The sequence below is a fragment of the Xiphophorus hellerii genome, chromosome 2 (assembly GCF_003331165.1).
Source record: "Xiphophorus hellerii strain 12219 chromosome 2, Xiphophorus_hellerii-4.1, whole genome shotgun sequence".
In the NCBI taxonomy this organism is placed as follows: Eukaryota; Metazoa; Chordata; class Actinopteri; order Cyprinodontiformes; family Poeciliidae; genus Xiphophorus; species Xiphophorus hellerii.
This window is the reverse complement of record NC_045673.1, coordinates 14,490,297-14,517,720: the sequence shown is the minus strand read 5'-3', so window position 1 is coordinate 14,517,720 and position 27,424 is coordinate 14,490,297. Positions and strand designations below refer to the sequence as shown.

At 38.8% G+C, this 27,424-nt stretch overlaps 1 protein-coding gene across 1 annotated transcript in view; it reads left to right on the top strand.

Annotated features, from left to right (window-relative positions):
- The first annotated feature begins 1,465 nt into the window (after positions 1–1,465).
- The window catches only part of znf469 (zinc finger protein 469), a 72,974-nt gene continuing 47,015 nt past the window's right edge, over positions 1,466–27,424 (top strand). The window contains 2 exon segments of the mRNA XM_032584623.1: positions 1,466–2,137; positions 21,870–22,081. The gene's annotated coding sequence lies outside the window, so the exon portion shown is untranslated.

Here is a 27,424-nt window from a genome sequence, read left to right as displayed (position 1 = left end):
AAGCCCCCATTGCTGTAAACAAGATTTTTCTCATCATTTGAGCACTGAATCACTTTCTGCTCTCAACCACTCAACTTTGATTCTAGTAGTACTCCCTGGGAACATGGGGGAGAATGAGACAAGCGATCATACACCAGTTATCTCCTTCTGTAGAGGGAAAGTGCATGAGAACAAAGATAAGAACACAGAAGATGTGTCTGATTGTGATTATGGAAATATCCCATGTATGCTGATAAAGCTGGTCAAGATGATTGTCTTGTTGTTCTTGTTGACCCAGAATTTTAACCTGCTCAGTGCTGTTCTATTTGGCCAATGCTATCTTAAAACACCTGATGTGAGTTAACACGATCTGCACGACGTCAGAAGTGTTCTGGTTTATCTCTACATCAAGTTTGGAGATGACTAAACAGCTGGACTTGAAACTTGCTTTTCCTATCTCTGTTTTTCTCCAAAACTTTCATTTCTATTAAGTTTTACAAAGTTGTGACAAGTGGCAAATTATGTTTTTTCCAACGAACAACTAAAACATAAATTTATATTACTTTTTCTATTTTTGCTCATATTTTCTTCACTTCAACAAGGTCAGGGTCCAAGTTGAAACTCCCAGTAAGATTGGCTCTGACATATGAATTTTCCTCCCAACAAACAAGCTGAATTTCTGCCATTCTGGAAAGAAACTGTCAAGGATATTAAAATGTAAATTTAACGGCGTACTTGTGTGCATCATGCTGCCATTTTTCCTCTTCTTGTAGATGGTAAGATTTGATTGGTAGCAATAACCTCTGTGAAAGCAATCTAAACAAATAGGGTTGAGGAACAGTTAGAGAAATTATAGACAAAAAGAAGGTAGAATGACTGTGCCTATTAAAGCTATATACGCTCTTAGATATTTTAAATCTAAATCTAAATTTACTTTGACAAAGAAATCATGATCAACAAAATTTGACTTTGATTAGGCCACTCCTGAACACCCACTTTGTTTCCAACTACAGCTGTTTCTTGCAGATGGAAACAAATGGTTCTGCAGGATTTTCTTTTGCCACATTCATTTGATCTTTTATCTTCACAAGCCTTCCAGGACCTGCTTCTCAGATCAATCCCCACAGCATGATACTACCATCATCTTGCTTAACAGTGGAGATGGTGAGTTTGAGGTGATATGCAGTGTTTGGTGTCCACTAAACAATTATCTTTAGCTGCAATATCTGACTGATTTGTTTATGTCATGCTATTTCTTCAAAATTGACAGTTTCCTTTGTAACTGCACTTGAATGCTAATCCTAATTTTTTCTACGAACCATAGTGTAATATCCTCCTAAAATAAAGTGAATTATAGTTTATTCGATACACTACTTTTACCATTTATGCAAAGTATTTTGGACTGAGCACAAGCCCTTGTGGAACACCACACATAATGTTAGATATAATTTAGAGTTAGCATTGTTAAGTTAATAGTTCTAATTTCCTGTTACTTGCAGCAGATGTGTCTTTTATCATATATCTGCACAACAGGTTATGAGAGCAGTGATAAGTAATCAGGACAGAAAGATGCGTAGTATAAGCATAGTATGCAAGTGCAAAATGGAAAGCCGGTTGGAAAAAGTGACAAAATAAAGGTAAATTTAGATGAAAACAAGAGAGAGAGAAAGAGAGAGAGAGAGAGAGAGAGACTTTTTGAGTTACAGAGGCAGACAAGAAGGCAGGCAGACATTGTGGTTTATGGATTGGCAGAACATCAGGAGGGCAAAATTGGTTTTAGGAAAACTTACTGGGACAAAGGAACAGAAGAGGAATGAAGCTGGTAAAAGAAGCGAGTGGAAAGAGCAAAGTGATGAGAAAGTTGAATTTCAAGCATAGTGAAGTGTTCTAATCTTTTCTCTCCTGAGGGCGTTTTGTTTGGAAACCTCTATCATCAGTCTGGGCAGGACTCATTTGTCCTTCTATCCCTCCCATCTCTCCTCCTTTTTCCCCACTGTCTTAGTTCTCTACACACTGCAGCTGAGTGCTACTAGTGCCACACGATAACTACAGGTTGAGAAGTGAGTGAGGGGAAGGGAGGCAGAGGAAGGAGAGGAGTGACTGCCGCACACCTGATGTGCTGGAGTTTGAAGAAATCACCGTGCTGCACAAGCAAAGGGTAACAACTTTTGACAGATTTTCTTTCTGCTTGTATGTGCATGAGTATCTGTGAGGCCAAATTTGTGATTTTTCCTTTGAATTTAACTTAGGGAAGCTTGCTATTCATATTTCAGAGTGCAAACCATCCTTGTGTCAGTGATCAGCGATTGGCGTGTGTTTGACAGCTTTGTTTTTTACAGTTTGGTGTCTGCATGACTTATTGTGTGGAGCGGGACTAAACACACACAGTGAACATCCGTCAACATGGGTGGAAACGGTTTTGCACATTTATTAGATTAATTTTAATTCAGCTTTCATTTCAACTTTTGATAAAGTTCCAGCAGTGAGAAATTGTTTGGCTGTATTAGCAGTGGACACACACTGAAGGACAGACAAACCACTGAGAGAGAGGAACTCATCTGGACACAATATGGGCTACCTTCAAGCTTTGCTGTCACACTCAGGAAGATTGTTACCATCTAGAAAAAGACAAGACATAGAAATCAAGCATAGAAGATTAATTCAGGAGCTTTTTGCATGCTGGCTTAAAATCTGTGTTCAAATATTATAACATAGCTGCAGCATTTACTCTGTTTATACTTGTTGATACTGTTAACATTTGGCTTCTACATGCCCCTTATGTTTTTGTTTCCATCATCATATTTATCTAGCAATTGTAGCCCTGCAGCTTTCATCCCACTGCTGACACCTTAAAGAGAAAAGTGCTTCCAGGGTGTGGTACACGACCGTATATCGAGACAGAGGTAGAGGAGACAGACAGGCTCACTGCTTCTGCAGAGAAATTACCTTGCCCTCCCCCAATTTGCATGCCCCTATTGACCAACCTGTCTTCCTCACATTTCCTTCCCCTCCCAGAGCCTGCCCTGTCATGCCAGTCTGCTTCCTTGTGCCAGCCTAACTACAGCATTCATTTAAAAGGTGGAAAATCATACTTACTCCTGCCAATTGTGGCATTCCCCTGTGTAAAAGCAAAAGTATTCTGCCAGGTGTGCCATCAGCTTGTCTGAGTGCAGTAGACAAGAATGTTGCACTGTGTGTGGGTCCTGGCCTGTGGAGAGCTTTGTTAGATCAATGCACAATATAAACTGAGAAGTGGCATGTGCTGATATGATTTTTTTTATTGGCATAACATGCGCACATCACACACTTTTCTGCCAAATACTTGAAGTGTTCAATATAATTAGCTCAGATCACTACGTTCCACCTCCGAGTGGAAAAGGAAGTCTGTGGGTTTGCTGTGAGTCAGACTCTGCAGTAGTAATGCTATAAACTTTGGTTATCTACAGTAGTGCCAATTATTATCCATCTTTTTCAACTGAAAACGACAAAGGAAGTACAATTACATAGACGAGGGAGGAGGAGACACAATTCCAGGAGCCAAGCGACTAAAATCTTGTTTCCAATACAAAGGGACTAACCCAGGTATTCCTTTAAAATCTTTTAAGAGCAAATTGATTGATTTATGAGATTGGATGCAACAGGACATCAGGAATGCAGATGTACAGATGCATATCCAGAATCCTCTGGGAACAGTATAATGTGCATGTGGAGTTTGACAGAAACTGAAAACACTGGCTGTCTAAAACAGAAAAGCTAATCAGTGTCATTTGTAGCCAAAGGCATTAAACATTCGCCAAGTGAAAGGATGTCAGTGGTGCAAAGAAGTGAAGAAGTTCCTTGTTTTGCTTTCTGACAGCTATTCTGGCCTGGTGAAGAGTCATTTAGTCATCCTGTAAATGCTGCTCAATTAAAACCATATCGCCTGACTTTTCAGTCCACATTATTCCCGTTGTCCCACTTCCTTCTTTTTGTCCAATACATCTCTGCTTTATGGCAGAGATTGGAGTTGACTGGTGGTGGTATGATTTCATTGGTCAATTACATCTTCTAACCTGTTATTTTTGGACCCATTTCTGACAACAATCTTCATTCCTATTTTTATACTGAAGTCTCCTGTCATTTTGCTTAATTTGGTCTGTATTTTAGTTACATTTTCTCTTTGACAGCCTTCATAAAAGAGTGCAATAATCAACATTATGCAGTACAATTGTAGACTTTGTTTCCCTGTATATTTGAGAAGTTACTGTAAAAGCTGCAAACTACTCATTTTAAGAGTTTTTTTTTACTTAAAAGGCAAGTTGATTTTGGAAAATATTTTGGCAAGTGCCTCTTCTTGCATCTATGTGCTCATCCAGAGATGTATGCACAAAGAAAGATACATTCTTAATTTCTGAAAAAAAGAACTCTTGCAAGCCCTCACCTGCTCCTCAGTACATGTCATCATGTACTGCAAGCATTAGGATATTCCACTGATTTGCTTTTGTTAAGATTAAGGTAGAGTGAAAATATAGTGGTTATATTCTTGGAAGTGCTTTTTTCATATGTCTTGCAACCATATGAACATGTGATTGCAAGACACCATATATGAATTATATATTCATATAATTTTTTCCTTAGCAAAATAATTCAAACTCAGTCTCTATTTATCAAGTCTTCCTAATTGAATTTAGGTGTAAACTTTGATTGGGCAATTATTACACATGAACACACAGACATGGTTGTGGAGATAATAGTTCCCTGACACCTACCTACAAAACATAGTGAACACATTTCCTGTTAGAAGCTTCAGCCTTTGCAGACTGGGGCTGTACCAACTATCACACCAACAAACTCACCTGATTTTGATGTCAGTGAGATTGTAAATAATAGCAACTGAGAGATTAGACAGGGAGATCAAGATGATGTTGAACTAGTAGGAAAACACACAACACTAGCATTTACATATAGGTCAAACAACAATTTTCTAAATGAAGAAGATATTCACTGAGACATAAACCCCTACCACCTGATCCAGCAGCAGTTTGTGTCCTCATAAGGCTTGAATGTTCTCACAGCAGGTTGGGCAGAATATAAAACATAAACACAGTTTTGGATTTTATATTCTTAATATCTAGGTATGAATCACAAATAAAAGAAGCTGCTACCCTTGTGATCCTGACAGATGTTTTGCCAAAAGTGAGCCACATTTTTTCCTAGACAGATACATCAGAGATAATTTATGAATTGGTATGTTTTGCTTTAGGACACTAAATTGTAAACAGGAGTAGTAGGAGCTCAGACTGTCACTTTCTTGTTAAAATACACCTGCAAGTTCTGAAAACATGTTCATTACAAAAGTCAAGCTTACTAAAGTTGCATCTACTTCTATTTCTAAATCATTACTAAGTAACAAATGTATAAGATCAAAAAGTTGCTTTTGTTTTTTTTTTTTCTCAAGTTTCTCTGACTCTTTGCCACTCCCCTTTTTTGATCGGTGGTGTTTAGAGGAATTAATAAAAAAAATAAAAATTTTTGTATGAAGTGGGACCAAAAATACTTCTCATCACTTCAGTCAAACTGGAAGTATGCTGGAAGTAAGCAGAGATACAGGATGATGAATGAGGAAAAAACTTCCTAATTTCATTGCCTTGCTATATTCGGAGTGTCTCCAGATAAAGTCTCTTACTGAGAGCTAAGTGAAAGGAGAACTCTCCTTTTCCAACAGTAATTAAGAAAACTCACAAGCAGCATGCAGTGACATGTCAACCTTTTCCTCAGTGATAAATATTGCTTTTGTCATGAGCTGTGTGTGAAATTGCATGTGAATGCCTACATGTGTGGATTTGTGGTTGGACATGTGCGTCTGCATACATGCATTTTGTCAGCAGCACTTAGAGTCCTCAACTTCCCACTGGTATGAGCCCTGTGGTCTCATTTACTTGGTGCATTCGAACATTGTATACACGCACACATACAACAACACACACGCCCACACAAACAGAGATGAATCAGAGTACCTCGAGGTGATTCCCAAAGTCGCGGCAGAAAGTGTGACACAAAACCACAGTGTTGCACATTCCCAGACTCTGAGAGTGGGATCCGATTTGCAAAGTGGAACACTTGGAAAATGTAGGCAAAGGGAGGGAGGCTGTGTATTTGTCTGATTGCATCTGTGTGTTTATCTGCGTCTGCCAATAAATGCGATCCATGCACCTACGTGCTATTTCAAGGTGTGTGAGAAGGAACACTCAGCTCTGATTGTGTTTTTATGAGATTGTGTGAATGGTAAGCACCCATATGTCAGCAGCTTGAGGCTGTGTAAATGAATTTGTGCCACATGCTAATGCTAGCTAAAATATATACCTATAAGTCTGTTACAATGGCTGGACTTAATGACTAGCTTTTAAGTAAGGAGTTAAAAGGGGATTTTCTTCAACCTTCATATCCAGCAAATAAGACTGGTCTGCCATGTATTTACGCAATATCCACTTAACCTTTTCATGTCAGAATTGTCATACATAAACTCCAATTATGGCACATGCACACATTTCCTACAGCTTGGTGTTCATATGTCTTCTTGACTTGACTGAACAACTACCTAAACTTTGTCAACTGACGACGATGAATTTTGAAATAATTGTTATAATATTTCTCAGCTTCCCTGGTAGAGTCAGTGGCAGGATGCAAGAAAGAAGAGTCTAAGCAGTGTCAAACATCGGATTCACAGAAGTAGCATGACTTTCATTTTGGTTTTGGAACTCTGACACAGCTCTTAAATCTTGTAGGGATGGATTTTTGAAAGCTTCTCAGCTGCCTTTATCTGGTTTTCCTGAACTCAGAGAGGAATACTGTATGATCTGAACTCAGAGAGGAATACTGTATGACCCTGTTTCTCATGGTTTTATGCAAAAGGAAGACAGAAGTAGAAACATTCAATTTGTAACTGATAATTAAAGTCAGATTAACTCCATGCACAGCTTGGATGGCCGATGGGTGAGAAGCGAAGCCTGTCTTCACATTGAGTTTAACAGAATAGTTACCTTTAAAAACAAAAGTCTAATTTTTTAGCTTTTGTATTGGAAACTTAGAGGTAACAAACTGTCACTACATGGCAAAACATTTGACTAATTGATAACTGCAGAACCTACATCTCAGTCCCTGAAGGGAGAATCTTGTGGTAAACCACATTGTTACAATCACTGCATTCTCAAAACAGATTTGGGCTGAAAGTCTCTATTCTGCTTTATACTGGCACATAAATCATTTAGGTATTCAACCCATTCTGTCATTTAAGTATGAGAATGGGTTTTATTTGTTAGAAGATATTTTTATGAGTGTTTTCGTCGACAGTGGGATGGATGGAATTATTAACACCGATTTTGATGTTAACCATCCTGCAAACACTTGAAGTAATAAAGTATTTAAAAACTCCCACTTATTTTATAGTGCTGTAGTCAAGTCTGAAGACCCTGCAGGGATTGGCCTGGAGGACTGCGTAAGCAGTTATGAGACAATGCAGGAAAGACATGCAGGGTGCCACCATCTGCTAGCCACATGCACACCCCACAGCACTAACATAAATCTGCACTGCACTCAGCAATGCAAAGCTACATTCCACCAGGCCGAACGTGCACTGGCTGGATACATCAACAGAAATGTGCAACTCATGCCTCGTTCAGGCCCAGGTCACACAGGCTTTAGGCGGGATCAAAGGAGTCTCAGATGAAACACTGTGATATGCAAAGACACTGCATCAATCTGCGATGAATAGGAAAATTTATTATTTGGAGTTATGGATTGTGACATTATTGAATGCATTTAACAACTTGCTAGCATTTATATAAAATAATGTGTGATTTATCAGAAGGGATTGCACTCTATCACTGTAGATTAATGAATAACAGCTCCTCACTACTGGCTGGAAATCTGTTGGAAAAAACCCCTGCTCCTCCACAGTGTCTGATTTAAAAGTTGTTTATAATAGAAGAGCTCCTCTGTTCTTCTGGTGTGGTCCCTTTGGCCTTCCACTACATAAGGAGCAGTTGATATGCAAACACACAGAGCACACTCACACAAACACACACAGTTACAGGTCACCGGGGTTAATGGCAAGCTCAAGTATGGGAATGTTCAGAGGAGCTGGGTGTTAACTTTACCATTCAGATGAGCTGAACACTTGCAAAGTTGATTCTTCCCACCATCCTTGTTAGGTGACGGTTGCTATGCGGTGACGTTGAGAGGACTCCACAACAGCTGTCCAACATTTGGACGACAAAGTAGTTTATTGAAGATGTTTCAGAAGATGAATGAAGTTAAAATTGAATAATGTACCTTAAAGTGTAAAAGTTCAGGTTTCTCTTTTTGTATGTGTTATTGGGATAAATCTACATCTTTGACTTTTGGGTTAGTCCTTCTGTAAGTAAGCATCGCATATTTGTGGTCAAAATCACATCTCCAAATCACAAGTCTCCAAGGACTTGAAAGGTTCTCACTTCCAAAGATATTTGTTTCCTCTCAACCTAACTAACAAAATTCAGATGCTAACCCTCAAAATTTCCACATTATTCTGCACTTTCTCAGTAGCTGTGACATTTCCTTGTCATGTCTCACATGACACCTCATTATGACAGCTGCTGTACCAAAACACAAATTGACTTGAGGAAAAAGCAGGCTTTCCATAGAAAAAAGTTACTAACTTTTTGCTTTAATATTTAGTGATATTTTTTTGTACTGTCTTTATCTTTCTATTGTGTTACAAGATATGCAGAACGTGAAAAAACATCTCTGTGGCGCATTCACATTTTTGAGATCTTTTTTGTTCTGACTTCATGGAATTTTAAATTGATTGAAATTATTTCTGGTAAATAAATGATTTAATAGCATGGTGGGCAGAGATGAGTGACCACTAATTTCATGTTTTCTTTAAAACCCGCTGTTCAGTTCTAATGCTCAGAAATTCTGGTTGATGAGAACACAGCCAAAAAGATTGCCCAGTCCTGACATCATACACATGCAGAACAGCAGATGGATGTTAGATGGAGGGAAAAGCTCCAGAAAAACAAATAATTTTGAAACGGAGAAGCAACGAACCAAGTTAAACTTTTATTCTGGAACAAAACATGATCAGCAAAACTGTAATAGCAGGTTTGATTTTTCTGACTCACATGCAGAACTACAAGCTAACTCGGGGTATCAATGAAGAGGAATTTATTTAAAGTATTTACAAACAAGGGTAATGATCAGGAGTACTCGAGATAGAGCTGCTTTTTAGATCCTGACTAAAAATTTTTAGCCGTATCATTTCGGTACAAATGTCATTAGAGTTTACTAATGACATTAGTCATTAGTAAACTCTAATGACATTTAGAGTTTACACAAGAGTTGACACAAGAGTTTACATTCTTGTTTTTGTATAATTTCAGAAATAAAGGAGAAAGTAGTAGTACTAGTTAAGCACAACTTTATAACATTTAGAGAAATGACTCTAACTAATATATTTACATGAGATTAGAATCAAACCCATGAAATGGTTGTGCATTTGGATTCCTTTCCATGTACAAAAATCACCTTGCACCTACAGTTGCATCTGAATAAATCTGAGTATTATTGAAAATTTCATTTCTATTAGTTACTTAGTTTCAGTAAGTAAAATTTCTGCAACCCAAATTAGTTATATAGTTATACATTTCAAGCATCTCTTATACAGAAAGGTAGAATATTACACTTTAGTTTGAATTATTGCATCAGTTCTATGTGGCATGAAGCCGATCAGCCTGTTGTTTACTGCAGGATCCTGGAAGCCCAGATTGCTTTAATGGTGACCCATAGCTCATCTGTATTGTTGGCTCTGCTGTTCACTTTTATTGTTTTTGATAACACTCCATAGATTCTCTGTGGGGGTTAGGTGAGTGTAGTTTGCTAGTCAATCAAGCATTTTGAGTTCATGGTCATTAAAGTAAATATTGGTACTTTCTTGCAGTGTGGGTAGGTGCCAAGTCCTGCTGGAAAATGAATTTACCATCTCTATAAAACTTCTCCACAGAGGACATCATTAAGGGTGCACACAAGCCCTGTTTATGTCATTTGCCTTGAAAGTCTGGTTTGTTTGGGGAGGTGAGAATGTGCAATCGAACTTTGATGTGAACCAAAAATGCGATCTCTGGTCCGACTACAAAACTATGTCTCGGCTCAGCTGAAGTGAACTCTGGTGCGGTTCAAATTTATATGAGAATGCCAAGATGACCGGAGACCACTCCAAAAGCAAGAAGCGGACAATTGCACAGGGCATTCTGCTTAAAAACAACCAAGACAAACATGAAAGCCTAACGTTAGTGGCAGAAATGGCTCATGGTCTTTTACCAATGACAGAAGAGAAATCCTACAACCTCTAAATCTGATCCTGCCCCATTTTTGTTCACACTTTGCAATGGAGGACGTTGCAAAATATCGACCTCTTGTCTGGAGGTTTTCAGGTCACTTCTTTGAAGAGATCTTGGTGCTGAGCCACCACAGGCGAGGGGCGGGAACAAGTCTTTCAAATGGTTTGGATTGTTTGACACAGTGCATTGTGAAAGTGACCCACACCAGCTGAAAATGGACCAAATTTTGCAGTTTTGCTCCCCATCGAGGTGAGTCTACTGGACTACCAGGTGTGACAAACAAACTCTGAAATTTTGGACTTCATAAAACACTGTGGACCAACAACCGCTGATGACATGGCACTGCAAATCATTAATGACTGTGCAAACTTTGCACAAATGAGATTGTGTTCCTTTCCAGTCTTCCTCTTGTCCAGTCATTTTTCCACTTAGCCCTGGTAGGAAAGTGGTTCAATACTGTCTTTGCTTCAAAGGAAGCTTAATACCAGGAATGTGAAAGTTGTGTGTTCTAGATATGTCTGACCGTTGTGGTTCTTGAATGGGTCTTTTTTCACAATCTTGTGCAGATCAGTTCCTCAACTGTCTGTTGTTTTTTAATGTATGTGTGTAATGTGTGTTGCCCTGTGCTGGACTGACAACCTGTTCAAAGTATAACCTTGCCTCTCACCCAATGGCCACTTGAGATAGGCAGCAGCCCCCCCATGATCCCACAAGGTTAAGGGCATATAGACAATGGATGCTTGGATACAGCATTATGTGTAAAGCCTGCAACTTTAGCAAAGAGCCTCCTCCTGGAGCAGATCAGTTCCTCAACTGTCTGCTGGACTACTGTCTTCACCCTGATTGTGTAATATTCTTCTGAAAGAGGGAACTTCAGATTTTCTTTTGCTATAAATCATAAACCATAATCATCAATAAGACAAGCTAAAAATAGTTCCAAAGAAATATGCAAGAATGAGTAAGGCTAGTCTATCTTCTGAAATCAGTGGCAGCAAAGGTTTCAGAAGATGCTAAAGCTGCCAAGCTGCAATTGTTTTTCCTTACTAAGCATAAAATGTATTTATCTTCCCATTTTCTTTTTTTTCCGTACTTTACTTTGTTCTTTCATCCTCAGCCAGACGATTTGAACATGTAAGATGTGAAAAAACATACAGACGAAGAAGAAAGAAAGGACAGTTTTGAAGGAATATGGCTCGTATTAATCTGGAAATATTACTTGAGCTCATCTGAACTAAATTACTGCTCTGAACTCGCTGTTCTCTCAGAAAAGGAAGAGCACCACCGGCAGCCCAGATGGGCAAGGAGTGGTCGGCAGATCTGTGGCCATGACCACAGAAAGCACACGAACCCCTGGCCTGTCTAGCTCTGTAGTTGTCCTTTCATACAGCGGATCAAAAGTGTTTCTTTGTTTTTGTTGGGCCAGAATTTCATGTGCAGGGACTGTGGCTCTTGAATTTAAGTTTTAAGATTCTTTCTCTTTTTTTGTGCTCTTTTCTTCTAATGTGTGGATCGAATGCCTTGTTTTATGAGACAGAAAGAGAAAAGAGAAAAAATTATCCCAAGGTGAAAAAGACTTATCTGGGTAAAAAAACCTTTCTAACAGCAATGAATGATTTTATGGAGGACTAAAAGTTTGTGTAAAACGTCAACGACGCTGGAGGTCATGAAATCTATAGTTAGGAGGGTTTTGATGAAACTTGCCATGGCTTGTAGTTTCCAGAGCTGAAAAACAGTCAGGAACATGTGATCTGAAGGCTTTTGCCGCTGATGGAAAAAATTTAAAGGTGTGATTCCCATATTATGAAGGAACACTATCCCGTTTACTCTTTTTCTCACCCACAAGACAGACAGAACATTTTCATTTCTCTCCAAAGAAAGATTGATAAGACCCTGACAGATGTGAGGATTACAACACATCAGCTGCCAGCTGCAAGGAGTCAATCTGGACTTGTTGCTAGGAGCGCTCATTACATCACCTGCTGGGCACGATGGCTAGTTGGCATTAATGGAGTTTTTTATAACCATGCTCAGATGTTTTCCTCTTTGTAGCATCACTCTGCTGTCGTCATCCGTGTCCCAGTATTTGCCTGTTGAGATGCCAGGAGATTTTCCTTTTATTGAGTGTCTGCCTGACTGAAGGGGTCAACAAAAGAAGACGTTCAAATTGTTTTTGTTCTGACATCAACTTGAATTTTCACTTTTAAACCATTTACAAGACAGTGGAAAAAGTGTTATTCCTGTGCAGCTTTAATATTTCTTGAAAGATACAGAAGATTATCTTTGAGATTTCTCAGACTAAAGTCTTTAAGAGAAACCATCAGCAGCATAGCATGTGAGTGACAACAGGTGAAGGAGTTTAAGCACAGGGATGCTTTGGCCTGCGCTGACATAGATGGAAGAAATTACACCTCTCTTTGTTGTTGGCACATATTGTGCCAGCCACATTTAATGGATCAACAGATGGAAAAATGTTGACTTCAGTTGACATGATCAGTTCGACTTTAACCTTAACGCAATTAGTCCTAAGTCTTATTGACATGTAATTTTTTTCCCCGGACAACCATAAATATTTTGACACTTACACATCCCCCAATGGTGACACTAGTAAAGATGACAAAAAAGCCATAAAAAATATCATTGCCTTTGATTTCCCAGTTAAAAAAGAACTCAAATCTTATATCATTGATTTGAGGAAGAAGCAGATTGGGGAGAGGGTGCTGTTGACAGTTTGTGGCATTTTTGGAGGGTTTTTAAAACAAATTTTCACTGATGCAAGTTCTTTCACACAATATGTTTGTTTTAATTTAGAGATTGTGCTCCTGCCATAAAGTTATTTATTTGGGCTCTTTCTGGCAAGTGCCAGCAAAAGTAGTGAAGAATGGCATATTTCTGTCTTGTGCCTCGTCTCTTCTACAGCTTGCCATTTGATGTGTGTAAATGTCACCTGCAATCCTTCTTTCATGTAATTAACCTGTGACCTCCGGAAACACGTCCCCGTGGGAGCGGGAAATGTTGCTGTCAGAGGCACACTCGTGGGCGGAGGAGTGGTTTTATATGCAGACTGGCATTATCTACATCTCCTGCTCCTCTCAAAAGGATAGGGCCACTAAATATACCCTGTGAGGCCTTCCCAGGCTCCTTCTGGGCTGAGGAGATGCGGCCGCTGCTTGGGCCGAAGGCCAATGACATGACTGGCGACCTCCACGGAAAGTATTTTTAAGGTCAATTACAGGGTTTAGTGCTTTTAGATGGCCGACCGGTTCTAAGGAGGCCTCATATTAAAAGTTTTATGTGGGGAAGGACTAAAGATCTTTGCCCTAGTTCACCCCAGCTCCCATTGTTAACACAGACCCACTGAGGCTTTCTGTCCTGGAGGATTCCTGGAGTGATACAGTATGCACAACACGTGTGTGTGAAGGAAAAACAAAGTCCTTTCCTTTGCAAAGTCTTTCCTTCTAATATAATTTTTTATTAGGGCAACAGGGATATTTCTGTTCTCAGGAAAGGATTTTCATCAAATACTATGGATTTATTTTACATTAAGTACAAGTTTAATATTGTACAAAGTGTCTAGTTCGTTCAAATAACAGATATATTTACTTCTCTCAGACTATATGTATTGTTTAATTTAAAAGTTTTGCACAAACTTGAAATTACACAATATATTTCACTTTTTTGTCCTGAAAGTCATACTGCAATATAATTGTAATTGGGGTAAATAAAGATATATATCAGGATTGACTTTGAATATTGCTGAGAAATGAAGAAATGGCAAATTCATCCACACAGATAGAGATAACACATAGCAAAAAACACACTTTAGTTGTCATTAATGCGCTTGTCCTAATGTCTCACACACACACACACACACCCGCACACACAAGCAGCATTCTTTCTGCTTAGGCCACACAAGCAGACTCGCTCAGCTGACCAACATTTAATATAAATGGGCATCCTGCGTGACGATTTTGGTCTTTTTCATCATTCATTCCAACATGAATCCAGCTGGCCATAAATACAGGTCTGTCAAGATGTGTTTTACCCCACAGAGAGGGGAGTGGCACAAGGTACAGTAGACTCTATTCACTCCTCTGTGTGTTTGGAAATGGGCAAAGGGAATGTTGGAGTTGGTGGCTTTGGTCTCACTGAAGAGGAAGGTATTGATGGGACAAAAGTGAGGGGAAGGATTGAAAGGTCCATTTGTGCAGATGAGGGCTGGACATCTGTGTGTTTGCAGTGCTGTGGCTCTGCTGCAGATGAATGTGAGCTCTATGCACCCTCCTCTATTTTCATCCGGACACTTCAGTTTGATATTAGAAAGACAGCACGACTCAAAACTCCAATACAGTTATGTATCATTGAGCTTAGTGTCAGTCCTGTAATTATTGATACTAATATTTTTTTTATCAACATCCCTTCAGTTATAGGCATAGTTTATGCCATCAAGCAAGCAGGGTGTAAATTATTCTGTGATAGTTTGAAAGTGAAAACTGAGCCATACAATACACTTCTCTTCAAATAGTTGTTGTGCTAAGTTTCTACAAATCCATCCTTAGATACAACATTTCTTTGGACTGGAAGTAAAATTAATGTTTTGAACTGGCACAGCCAAAGTCCTGACTGGAATCTGAAAAAGAAGTTGTGAAGGGAATTAAAGATTAAGTTGATGGCAAGGAGGCCTTCCAACCAGGATTTGGTGCTCATTACTGAAGCTAAATAATCACTACATATCAATACATAATTTGTGCGTGTTTCCATTGAAATCCCTCGCACAGTCCTCTCTAACAGGCCCACTCCACACATACAGTTTTGTGGTGAAGAGACAGAGAATTGGTGAGAAGTTTAATAAAAAAAACTTTCAAAACTCAGGGACAGGAACAGCAAAGCAAATAATTAGATGTGAATCAGGCTATGAAAAGTCAAGAGCTTATAGGAATGGCAGATTAGGTGGAATACATGGAGTTGATGAGGCAGGGTAGGTGAATGACATGAGTGCAGATTACTGGTGAGAATGAATAAAAGACTAATGACACAAAAGAAACAAAAGGAGGCATAACAATAAACCAAGAAAGGCACCAATCTAAAGAACCAAAATAGAAATGCACAAAGAACAAAGTATGAGAATAAACTAAGAAGCTAAATACAAAGGAAGAAACTTACATAGCAAGACCTTTCGAGCAATAATCAATACAGAGAACTGACCAGAACATGGAAATATGTCAGCCGAGGTAAAAACACAGTAAAAATGTATGTTGTTTGTAAAAAGACAATAAATATATCTTGGTGAGGGGTGAATGATGCCATCAGGTCTCTTATGGAGTCCAATAGCCTTTAATCAAAAATCCAAAGACGTTGCAGTGAGCAATTACCAATTTCCATGTTTCACGTTAGCATGACGACTATATCACTGCAAACCTCTTACATTGTCCTGCAAGCTAAGGCCAGTAGTAACTATACCTAACAACACCGTGAGAGAACCTAATAACTGTGATATTATTACACTTACCACAAAACTTAAATAAGACATTAGCTGTTTGTATTAAATATGGGTAAGACTTTTTAGATATTGTGCTACTGTAAAAAGAACAAACAACTATTTTACAATCACTGTGTATCCCTTAAATAAGAAATGCAATTAAAATCACAAAACAAGTTAGTAAATATAATACAGCATTAAAAATTATGGCAACGATGGATGTAAGCACATGAGAAATATTTGTATTTCAGCCACAGCAATGGTGCTCATCCTCAGCCATCAGAGAAGACATCAGCGTCTTATTCAGGTATCAGCACTTAATTCCTGTATATACCCTGGAAAACTGAATTCATCTTGATGACATTAGAGGAATATCAGTCTGTCGATGCAACTTTACCGCCTAAATATTAATTAGAGTCCTCAAGAAGTGCTCAAAGGAATAACTACCTATTTGAGATATCCACATTTGCTCAGGTGTCTCTAGTCAAGGATTATTAGACCATGAGTTTGTTCTGTCTCTTTCTTAATTACCTAAATGTAAGACAGGTTCTTTAACTCCTTTCTTAGTTCTTGTTTCACCTAAAATATTCTAATTCATAACCCAAATTGCCCAGACGTCGTCACCCTGGGAACGTAATCGCTCCTGGCCGACATGACACGGCGAGTACACATCGACAAGCTGCTAAGTCTACACTGGCTGAGGTGTCCCCTGTTTGCCCTGGAGAGGTTCATGTTTTCTGGGTCAGAAATGGAACACCAGGGTGTGATGGTTTCTACTTATTGCTGGTTGGGGTCGCCAAAAGTGTGAAATTCCCAGTACTCAGTTAGTCCGCCGAGCCTGGCAGCTCCAGAAGTCGACAGCTGCACAGACAGAGGGAAGAAATGGATGTGTTTGGTTTGCCACCATCACCTGTGTTTGGGTTAAAACCCGCAGTCTCGTTTGTTCTTTTTTTGTCGTTGTGCCCTCACTGAACTAGTCCTTGTGTGAGTAAAATGCCATCTATTCCTGCTTTTGAGTCTTAATGTAACTGTTTTATTGGCCTTTTCAGGTATCTAGCAGTCAATGAGTCATGTCATAGTGACCACATGTAGTCAGTGCCTACAGTCAGGTGGTTTTAATTGACAGTTACAGGGGCACTTGTGTTGGTTGTGATGGAGAAGCCTTTCATTGGGGTATTGGGTGTGTCACCAACTTGACCTGGAATTACCCTGGTACTCTGAACGCTCACCGCAACTGTGGCAAAATCAGGTTGAAGATATCATTTTATGACTTGAAAGGAAGGCAGAGCTGAGACTGTACTTTGCTAAAAGGCTGTGTGCATACCAAGCTGCAGTAACTGGGATAAAACACAAAGCTGAAACTTAATCTCTTTATTAGCAGTGAAGGCATTCAGTTATCTATCATTGTCCATGAAACATCTTAAGGTACTACAGTTTTACTGTGGTTTTAAGGAGCTCCATAGAAAGTGTTTCCAGATACTTGACTTGAGTTCACTCTGTTGCTATGGATTACAGTTTTTTCCCCTGAAAGTTGTGCAGTAAAGGCACATGAATGTGACACCAAATGTCCTAAAGTAAACAGTAATATATGTAGTAAGAGTTCAGTGTGTCAGTAAATACCAGGCTGCATTTTATTCCAAGAATGTCAATGTTTTATTAGTTTTCTTTTTACCAGGTTATTGGTCCCTGAGGAAAGACTGGGATATTCTAGAGCTATTAAAAGATTTTACAGGTAATGCAATGATGTTTTTGCTTCATTTTTCACCAAATTGGAGTTATAGAAGGACTATTTATGCACATTCAACGTCTGAAAAGGTGTCTGCATATCTTGAGGAATAAAAGAACAAAATACAGCTCTTGTATTAACAAATTAACCTTGCTTAAACAAGTTCAGGTCAAGCTATGAGTAGGTTACAACTACTAATGTGTAGTTGTAATCTACATATTCTTCAAGTATAAATTTCAGTACTCAAATATCAGTCTTGCACCAATAGCTTCTACAAAAGCTCTTCTGTGTTCCCCTTTTTTCCATCTAAATTGAATCAGTTTCCTTGTAGAAAATAGAGGAAAAGATGTATTACAAAATTATTACTTTTGTTATTTTCAAATGAAATACAACTAGATGCACATTTGATGGCATTTGTAGGCTGCCAAACATGTTTTTTATTTGTTTTTCCTGAAGTTATTTGGTTTGGCACTAAATTTGTTAGAAATATTTATGCCATTAACAGACTTCATGATGCTCAATGTAACCTATTGTGTCTTATACTGTTCAGCCCCTAGTGGCTGATTGTGGTATTGACTCATTTCAGTAAATTCCACCATAAATCTCAGTCCATTTAGATGCTGAATCACCCCCAGTGCACCGAAGCCAAATGTAATTCACAGTCTCTCCCTATGTCTCCAAATGTCCTCAATAAATGCCAATTTCTGCTATAATTAATAATGTACTATTGTTACAGCAATTAACATATTTGGTAATCTTGTAAAATTGTAAACAAAGGCTTGCTTTTAGATGTTTGAATAGTCTGTTCTCTGTCACTAAAAATGTTTGATTAAAAGACACAAGACACCACAAGAGGGTTGTCTGTGTTTCTGGTTTTTGGTGAATTAGTGGTAACGTTAGCAATAAAGCACGCTAAAATTAGTTAATCTCTTCTTTTGCTGTCATTCCACCACCAGCCTGCTCCAGCTGTCTGTCTCAAACCTCAACTCTTCAGCCTACAGAGAAGGCAGTCCATAACCTTAAGTACTGTTTAGTGGACCTGTGTAAATTTGACACCATTATGCCACAGAGAAGGTCTATGTAGGTGTTAATGTTAGTGTGGGAGGCTGCCAGAGATCTGTACAATCCCTGCTTACATCATTAAGTACTGCCCAGAAAAATGTTGCTATTTTATTACTTCGTGCTGACATTCCTTTCCCTCTGTGCTTCTTTTGGATCTTTTGACTTTTTCCTAGCTTTTTTGTAAACACTTTAAATGTTTTTTTCCCCCATCTACTATTCTGCTTGTTCCTAAGAAGTAATTAAGTAACTACAACTGTATCTGTGTTCTTTTACTAAATTAGAAGTTGTGATGGATTTAGTGATGTGGTGATGTCTCTTGATATTTTCCATCAGGATCAAGGATTAGCTCACATGCCATAAACTGGGGTTTGATCTGGAGCATACACCAGATTTTTGGGTAAAGTCCTACTTTGAACTTTAATGCTTGCCAGTCCAAGTCAGTGAACTGCAGTGCACTTGTAAACCTTGACTGTAAATTACTGTAAACTTCTGGGCCTTTTATTCTTTAAACATATTCTGCCAATACTCCTTAGAATATATCATTTAACTAAAAAAATTTAACCAAGTCCCTGTTTTCATTCACTTACGACAGTTACTTTGTGTTTCACGACCCACTTCAAACTGGGATAGAAGTATGTTATGTGTGGTGGCACTGGGGGCAGGGTGCAGAGGTTTTCTGAGCTGACTCTATCTGGCTCCTCATAATTACAGACAGTAAACGGCTAATGCTCTAAGGACTATTTTCCCCATCCAATGATGGATTAGCAGTTGTGTTCTCCTCCATCAGAGTATGTTACTTTTACTGTGACATCAGCACATGACTACATGTCCATTTTTAAGGATTGACTGACCATCCACCAGCAGGTCTTAAAAGTTTGACCGAAAATCCTTCAAGACAGGAGGAGTTACTGCCACTTTCTGTTTTGTGGCAAATGAATTATGAGGAATTCCTGCAGACTTTTGAACATGGATGACTATCAAGGGTTGTTGAACACAATTTTAATTGTATATCATACATGGGGGGGAGCTGAGGAGTCACTCAATAATCCCACCCACTCAGTCTCTTGTCTGAGTGGGAGGGACTTAAGTGATCAAACAATCACACCAAAGTGTCTAGCAGTTCGCCATGATGATGCACAAAAAATCTTTTGCAGATAGGATAATGCTTCAGGGAGATATAGCTGGAATAAAATTCCAAAATTATCCTATTGGCCTCTTTATAGGTTAAGATAAGTCGTTCATATTCAGTTTGGTGCAAATTGGATGATGCATTTGCGATTTAGAGTCAACCATAAGTAAACAACGAGGGATTGAAATTCACCATTCAGTCATGCCTACAAACTAAGATTATGTCACCAATTGACCAAGTGAATATTATGAGTCTGGTCTGTTATGACACACAGAAAATGTAATGCAGCCGGGCGCTTCAGTGTGGAGATTTTTCACTTTGATGTGTTATGACAAATTCTCAGATTTGAGACTTGGCCACACCCAGATGCCTTGATGCAGCAAAAACCTTTTAATCATTTTTGATCTCCAATGTCAGTCCATTGCCAGATTCAGAAGTCTGCATGTCAAAAGATGTAGGGGGAGTTTGTCTAGACACAGCATGTGTGAAAGAGACAAAATGGCAGCTTTGATTCAAAATGTCTGACTTATTATTGGGTTTGGACCATGGCTCCACAAGACTTTTTTATATGTTCTTAGAAGATACATGGGTATCAAATTTGATGATTCTTGGCCAAAGTTTGGGGCAGATTTTTTTAATGATTCTAGTAGGAATCCAAGAGTCCACTTCTGAACGACAAAAGCTCTAAAAAACTGAAATGTTAGGGTGGCCAGACAAAGTCTGGAATTAAATCTGATATAAATATCTTTAGCATTACATTAAATAGACAGATCATGCTTAAAAATGATTTGCTGGGTCCAGCTCATTTGAATTCAATTGATTCTTCAAAAAGTGATGGGTCAAAATTCCTTCATGGTGATGTAAAATACATACTACTAGTTACTCAGACACTTGATTCCAGTTGTTACCTACAGGGACAGTGGGTTATTAGAGGGGGAATAGCCATTTCAAACAAGACCAGATGGCTTTGGATAGCTTAAGTCATAAATTATTTTATTCTTAATTGGTCAGAGAGTAGGTAGGGCTGCAGTCATTTGGAATCAAGCCAGAATTCATTATATAGAAGTAAAATAATCTTCATCAGTAGAGACAGAGAATCTGCATGACAACACACGAGAATAAATATTATTAAGAATCTGTATAAAGGCGTTTAACTAATGCATCGTTTCTTTCTATCCACCATTAAAACACAAGACTAACTTGAGCTGACTCTACCCAGCCCATCATAATTACAGACAGTAAAATGCTAATGTTTTTAAGTCTATTTTCTCCATCTAATGTGGAGAGACTTCATTTGCCATGTGAAGGAGGGGGCAGAATGGACAAAGATTTTGAAACTTTATTCTGGGTGTTGTCCATGGAAGCAGCTTGCAAAGAGCTAAAGTAAAATTAGGTTTATAGATGCACAAGTACATAGAGACAGACATTATCCCCACCCCGTGAACCTAAAACAGACACAAATACACTCATGAGCAATGTTCTTTTGATGTGATTTCTCTCACAGAAAGTCTTAATTAGCATTTACAACAACCCCAGGTTGTATTTGTCATTTTTCCCCCATTAACTTTATGCTTTGAAACTTCATAACTGATCTTATGTCTCAGTGTGAGTGTATCCAAGTCTCTATTTCTGTCTGCCTATGTCATGTCAAATTATTCCTCACAGAAATTAGTCAGTTCTCTCCATTTTGTTTTCCTTCTTTATTTGTGCTTTATATTCTCATCTGCAGTCACTCTTTCTGTCTTGAATGTGATTCTACCAATTTCATCTTAAGTATAAAAACTAAATTTGGGACAGTACAATTGATGTAAAACATTAAGATTATGTAAGACTGATAGTGATAAATGCTAGCTATCTGTTTCTCCACTGTCCTGATTCTTCTTGTCCCTGTCTGCCTTTCCTGTATTTTTCTCTGGTACGCTTTGAGATGGGAGTTTTTCTTTTCTTTTTTTTGGCAGTCTGCTATCCCTCTTTTTGGCTGGGGCAGGCCCTGGAGCGTGCTACTGCCTGGGAGTGTGGAAGGGAAACCGGGAGGTAGTCAAGGAGGAGAGAAGGGATGGGAGGGTGGGGGAGGAGGGAGACCAGAGTGGTGGAGGCGTGTCTTGTGTTGGTAATGAAGTCTTCTCTTTTCATCCTCAGACGGCAGAGTGTGAGCGGACGGGCCTGGGGTCTGCGCTGCTCCACAGCCCTCCCTGTCTGTGAAGTGTGCCGAAAGCGTCTCCACTCTGCAGCGTTTATGCGTCCCAGCTCCCGTCTGCCGCAACTAAATGACACAAAGAGTCCGAGCCTGAGACAAACCGCTACAATCATGAGTCTTTTGCTTGTGTTGGCTTTACAGAAAAACCTTTGAGGTAAGACTTCCTTAGTCATTACTCCTGCAATTCTCTATAACTATGAACTGTATTGCTGTCTACCCAGTCTGATTGTTGTAGTGGGGGCACAGGAGGGGTGGTGGTATATTGGGGGCTGTACATCAGAAGTCACTCCCACTTTTAATACGCATGTGTTTGTGTGTATTTACTCTCTACATCCATTCGTGAATTCTCACATGAACATGCACTTATGAACTTAGTCTAAGTTTGACAGTGAAAGAGTTACTCTGACAATGATGAACTGCATCTTTGAAAGAAGGAAACTGTCACATTCTTGAAAGGGGATGTCAAGATGAGATAATTTGCTGAGAACTTTGGTACTAATTAAAGGTTGAGTAAGTAATTCCCCAGTAACACACTTCATCCTCTTTAGCAAATGTCTGCATATGATCAACTTGTGTTCTAGTCTAGGGTTTTTCGTTTCCTATAAATTGGATTAGTGATGTAAATCAGGCTCCAGAAAAAAACTCAACCAACAATATGTGCTACATATTTATTCTCCTGAAGAATTCTTATTCTTGTACACAAGAAGACTTCATTTAATTCTCTAAAAACAGCTGTCTTTTATTTTTATTTTTTTGGTAGCAGTGGGAGAGAAAACTGTAAGTGGCGAATCTCTCTGTGGTTGTCTTGACCTTTAATTACCTTTAATTAGTTGTCAGAGGTGACAACATGGGATGTATTATTAAGAACATTTTGAAATTGGTTGTGATGCTGAATTAGGTCAGCAAGTTCACAGCTGACCGAAGGGAATATGACTAGAGCAAGATTTAGTGGACACAGACTAACTGACCTTTGCCACAAAGTAGGTCAGCTGATGATATTGCATTAATTCAAGGGCATTTTTTATGTAATCTAGAATAGATCTGTCAATCATGCTGGTATTACTGCTGTATGAAACATTAAACAGAAAGCAAATCTATTTCATGTACTAAATGCTGATCAGTATGAACTGATTTATTAGATTTTGTCTCTTGGATTTAAAATCAAAGAATTAGAGCATAATTTCAAACTCTGGCACTGTTCTGCGTATGCTGGCGTATAGATAAATAAACTATTATGTAGATCTAGATCTTTGATGCATCCCACATTTGACTAATGTGTGTGTGTTAGAATAAAGGATGTGGTATTAATAGTTTTCTATTTTATCAGGACTCAGTACACTACTTTTGCCAGACAATCACCATATTTTTTTTCCACTTCTAAACAGCTCCACATGGTAGTTCTTATGCTGGATACAGAGCATCGGATAGTTCTCCAGTGGTAGAAAATTAAAAGGAAATATGTCAGGATCCCACCTCAAGCACTATGAAGTTAGTGAATCTTCAGCAGTGTGGAAGTAGTGTCTGCATAGCATGGCATGAGATTAACTACTGTTTTTATTGAGACACTGCTGCAAAATCTTAGTCCCAAAAATTCTCTGACTGTCCGGTTTAACTATAGATAAAACTGCAAAGACTGTAGTATTAGATGTTTTTACCTAAGGCAGTGTAACGTCCCACACCATTAAAATGTAAGGCCCAGAGTCTAAAAATGGCTTTAAGGTGATTTAATTATTTTTTCCCTTCAGCTTATATTCCTATCTTGAAAGTTGCCTGCCTTTCATTTGTTTAATCAAGCTGTGTGTATCATGTTGGTTAAAATTTGATGCCCCAGTAATGTGCTTCCATAATGTTTGTGGCTGTAACATTTAAACAAAGACTGCTTTAAAGGCATGATTGTTTAGGACTTGTGTTCAAAAATCTGTTTTCTATATAATGAGTGGCTCCACCTACAGGCTAGCATTAATATTGCATAAGTTACTTTTGTTAAATACAATGTAATTGATGGTTGATAAAAGTGGCAATATCAAACTCAGCCACACTGTATTTTTGTGTGAGCTGTTAAACTGCACATGGGAGGTTATTGTTTGTTTATTTGCACTACTGAAAGCTGCTAAGTACAAACGGATGAGACGGCTTACTGGGGTTCATCTCTGTAAATATAATTGACAAGAGGCATCTGCAGTCCAGTGACAACAGGCTTTGAAGTGAATTCAGTGGATCTGTCCTCCTCCCCATTGGGCAATCCAGATCCGGCCTGTGACTCACTTACTTTCATCCACATTCCCTGGGAAATCCATCCATGTGGATTCTCTCCCTCACCACCTTCCTGATCCTATTCACCCCACGAGTTGTTGCACCCCGACCCCCTCAGCGAGACCTTCCATTTCTATCAACACCTCCTGTAATCTTGTTGATGGTTTTCCTATAATTTTATTCTCCATCCTCCCTACTTTAACATGCTTCAAGGAAATGGATCTTTCCAATACCTCTCCCAGAAAGAAAAACCTAAGTGACTTTCCACTGCTTTCTGCCGGACCCTGAGAATTATGGTTTCCCAAATGTACAGGAGCCAAGCTTAATTGAAAAAACACAAGTCTGCCATGAAGGAGACGGTCCTTGTGTCACTCTGTTAAACTGAGCGAATGTACTTTCCAGAACTAGTGAGGGGAAGAGGAGGAGAAAGAAAAATACAAACAGAGTTAGAGATGAGGACGGACATAAAGCTGAGGCAAATAAAATTATAAAATGAAAGTGTGGAAAATCAACAGGAATGCTTAAAAACATTGGTGCGGTACAAAGTGGATCTTGAGGCAAAGGAGATGAATCATCGGATTTCTTGTGATAGAGTCAGAGAGGGAAAAGGAAGCACTATATAAGGACCCTGAGTTTAGCTTTGTGTGTTTTCTCAAGACAGTTAAAGTTTATAAAATGGGATTTATGGGGGGTATAATGGCAGAGAGGGGCCATCATGAGTGCTGGATACCAGTCTTAAAGCCCTAAAGAGAAACAATAGAACCTACAGTAAAACTTTGCCTGATTGCAGACTAGCTAACAGCAGCATCTCTCCCATGATTTTCACATCAGGGAGTCCTCATAACATTTACACAAACTTAGGCAGTTTGTGGAGCTTACAGTGCAGATCTAACAGAGCAGCTTAAAGACCATAACCCATGTACACAGTCCTGAAAATGTCTTATCAGTATTAGCCTTGTTATCTTTTACAGTGTCTGGTGCTACCCTTCCTGCTTTGCCTGTTTTTTCTCACCTCCTGCTGTGGCTCTCCCACTCTCTCTGGTATGCCTGTGTGGCAGCCCCATATGGTGATGATAGAGACTCTGTCATTGGTTAAGATGGCATGTTTGTCACACACATGTTTGCCAGCCGTTGCTGTTGCCAGGGCTTGGTAGGAAAGTATCTCTTGTTGACTTTCTCTCTGGGTGGTTCATTTGTTTGTCAGGGTAGTGTGACCCCTGACCCTATCATCACCTCATGCCTGTGACGCTACAAGTTAATTTGACTGTAGACCCTTAATCACTCCCTGTCATGGAAGAAGGTGCTCTGAAATTGGGCTTTCTGGCCTACATGCTAAATACTAGCCTGGCCATTGCCTTCCTGTGCAATTTTGCTCAAAAAAAATTGTTGCTTCCAGTACAGTTTGGGCTTTTTCCCCTTAATTCGGATTGTGTCCGGTAGATTTTCTTCCAGGCCAATGAGTGAACAAAAGGGCTGCACCAAAAATGACTCTGAACACACCACTAACACCATGGAGATGGCTGCATCATGATTTGCAATACTACAGGGAGAGGGAATCTGGTCAGAATTGATTGAAAAAGTCTTGAGATTAAAATATTTAGCATACATACAGTCAAAGTTACAATGAAATAGTAACTTTGAAAGCATAATTCTAATCTAATCTAAATCCTCCTGAGAAATTGCATTAAGTCATGAAAACAACTGTTAAAGGATACGCATCAATTAATCTGACTGAGCTTGAGCTGTTTAGCAAAAAGGAATTGGCCAACATTTTAGTCTCTAGATGTACAAAGTCATTAGAAAAAAATCAAAAGACTTGTTGATGTAACGGTAGTAAAAGGTGGCTCTAAAACACTGTGGCCTAGGGATTTAAACATATACATGACAGCAACTTTCAGAAAAAGCTAAGCTTTTCTTTTATTTCATAAGTATCCACGATTGGTCAAGTGTGAGGAATCCCAAAGAAACACATTGCAGTTCATGATTTAGGATGAAATGGTTCAATGTGTATGAATAGTTTTGTGAAGCACTGTAATAAGATGCAAACTTTATTTGCCTGCAGTGTAAATTGAAAGAAACAAGGTATGAAAGTTTTTGTTGCAGAAGCATGATATTCACTGAATGATGAAAAATGGCTTAGCTAGCAAACAGATTGGTTTGAACCATGGCAAAATTGCTTTATAGACCATTTCCACCCACATGATGAGTAGAATTCCAGATCTGAAAACAGTGTAAGTAGAAAAAATGGATTGCACTGAGCAGTTTGTATATGAGACTCAGCTGGTATGTTAAACCTCTTAATTTCTCTCTAGGACTGGAGCACTCACACTCCTTTTCAGTTGATTTACTGAAGCTAGAACTTAATTGATAGTATTTTATTCTTTGATAATGCATATGTCTAAAACTCAGTTATTCTTGTGTTGTTGTTTTTTTCATTTTATTCTTGTTTGTTTCACCAAACTAGAGTTTGAAACTTGTTACCATTTCAAACTCAATGCCTATAAGCTAGAGGTGGTGGTGAGAACACCAATACTGTAGCCCAGAGTCCCTCGGGCCATCCTCAGTTTGTGTGTAGCTGTGAAACTGATTTTCTATGCTACAACATTATGAAGAGATGAAATTGTCATATGAGGACTGAATAGTGTTAGCCCTGTTGCCTTGTAGCAAGATGATCTTTGGTTCAAATTTAGGTGAGAGTGTGTCTGTGCAAGCTGTGTGTCTTTGATAGACTGGTGGCCTGTGCAGAATGCAACCTCCCGCTCACCACTGGAGAAAGGCACCACTTCCCGCAAGTGGATATGAACAATGAATGAATGAATGAATGATGAATATCTTGCGCTCTTATTCATAGAAGAATAAGAGCTCATTATAATCACAATACTATGATTATAATCATAGTAGAGTTAAATAATAGAAAAATATTGCAACAGAATTGTTGAATATCATGTTGCAATAGTGATTAATCAACATTTTTCCTCACTGCCGGTTTTCTACCAACATCATGATGCCGCTCTCTCTAAGCTTTAGCATCTCAGTCACTAAGATTTAAAGCCAGTAAAAGTCCATCCAATTGGCATAACATATAATTGGCAAGTAGAGTTTGAATGCACAGCACATGAAACATAAAGCCTTCCAAATACTACATCCAAGGATTCTTTACAATACAGTATATTATGAAGCTCCAAATAACAACAATGCCATGCTGACACATAGGAAAAGACTTAAAGTTCTCACATCAATCCTA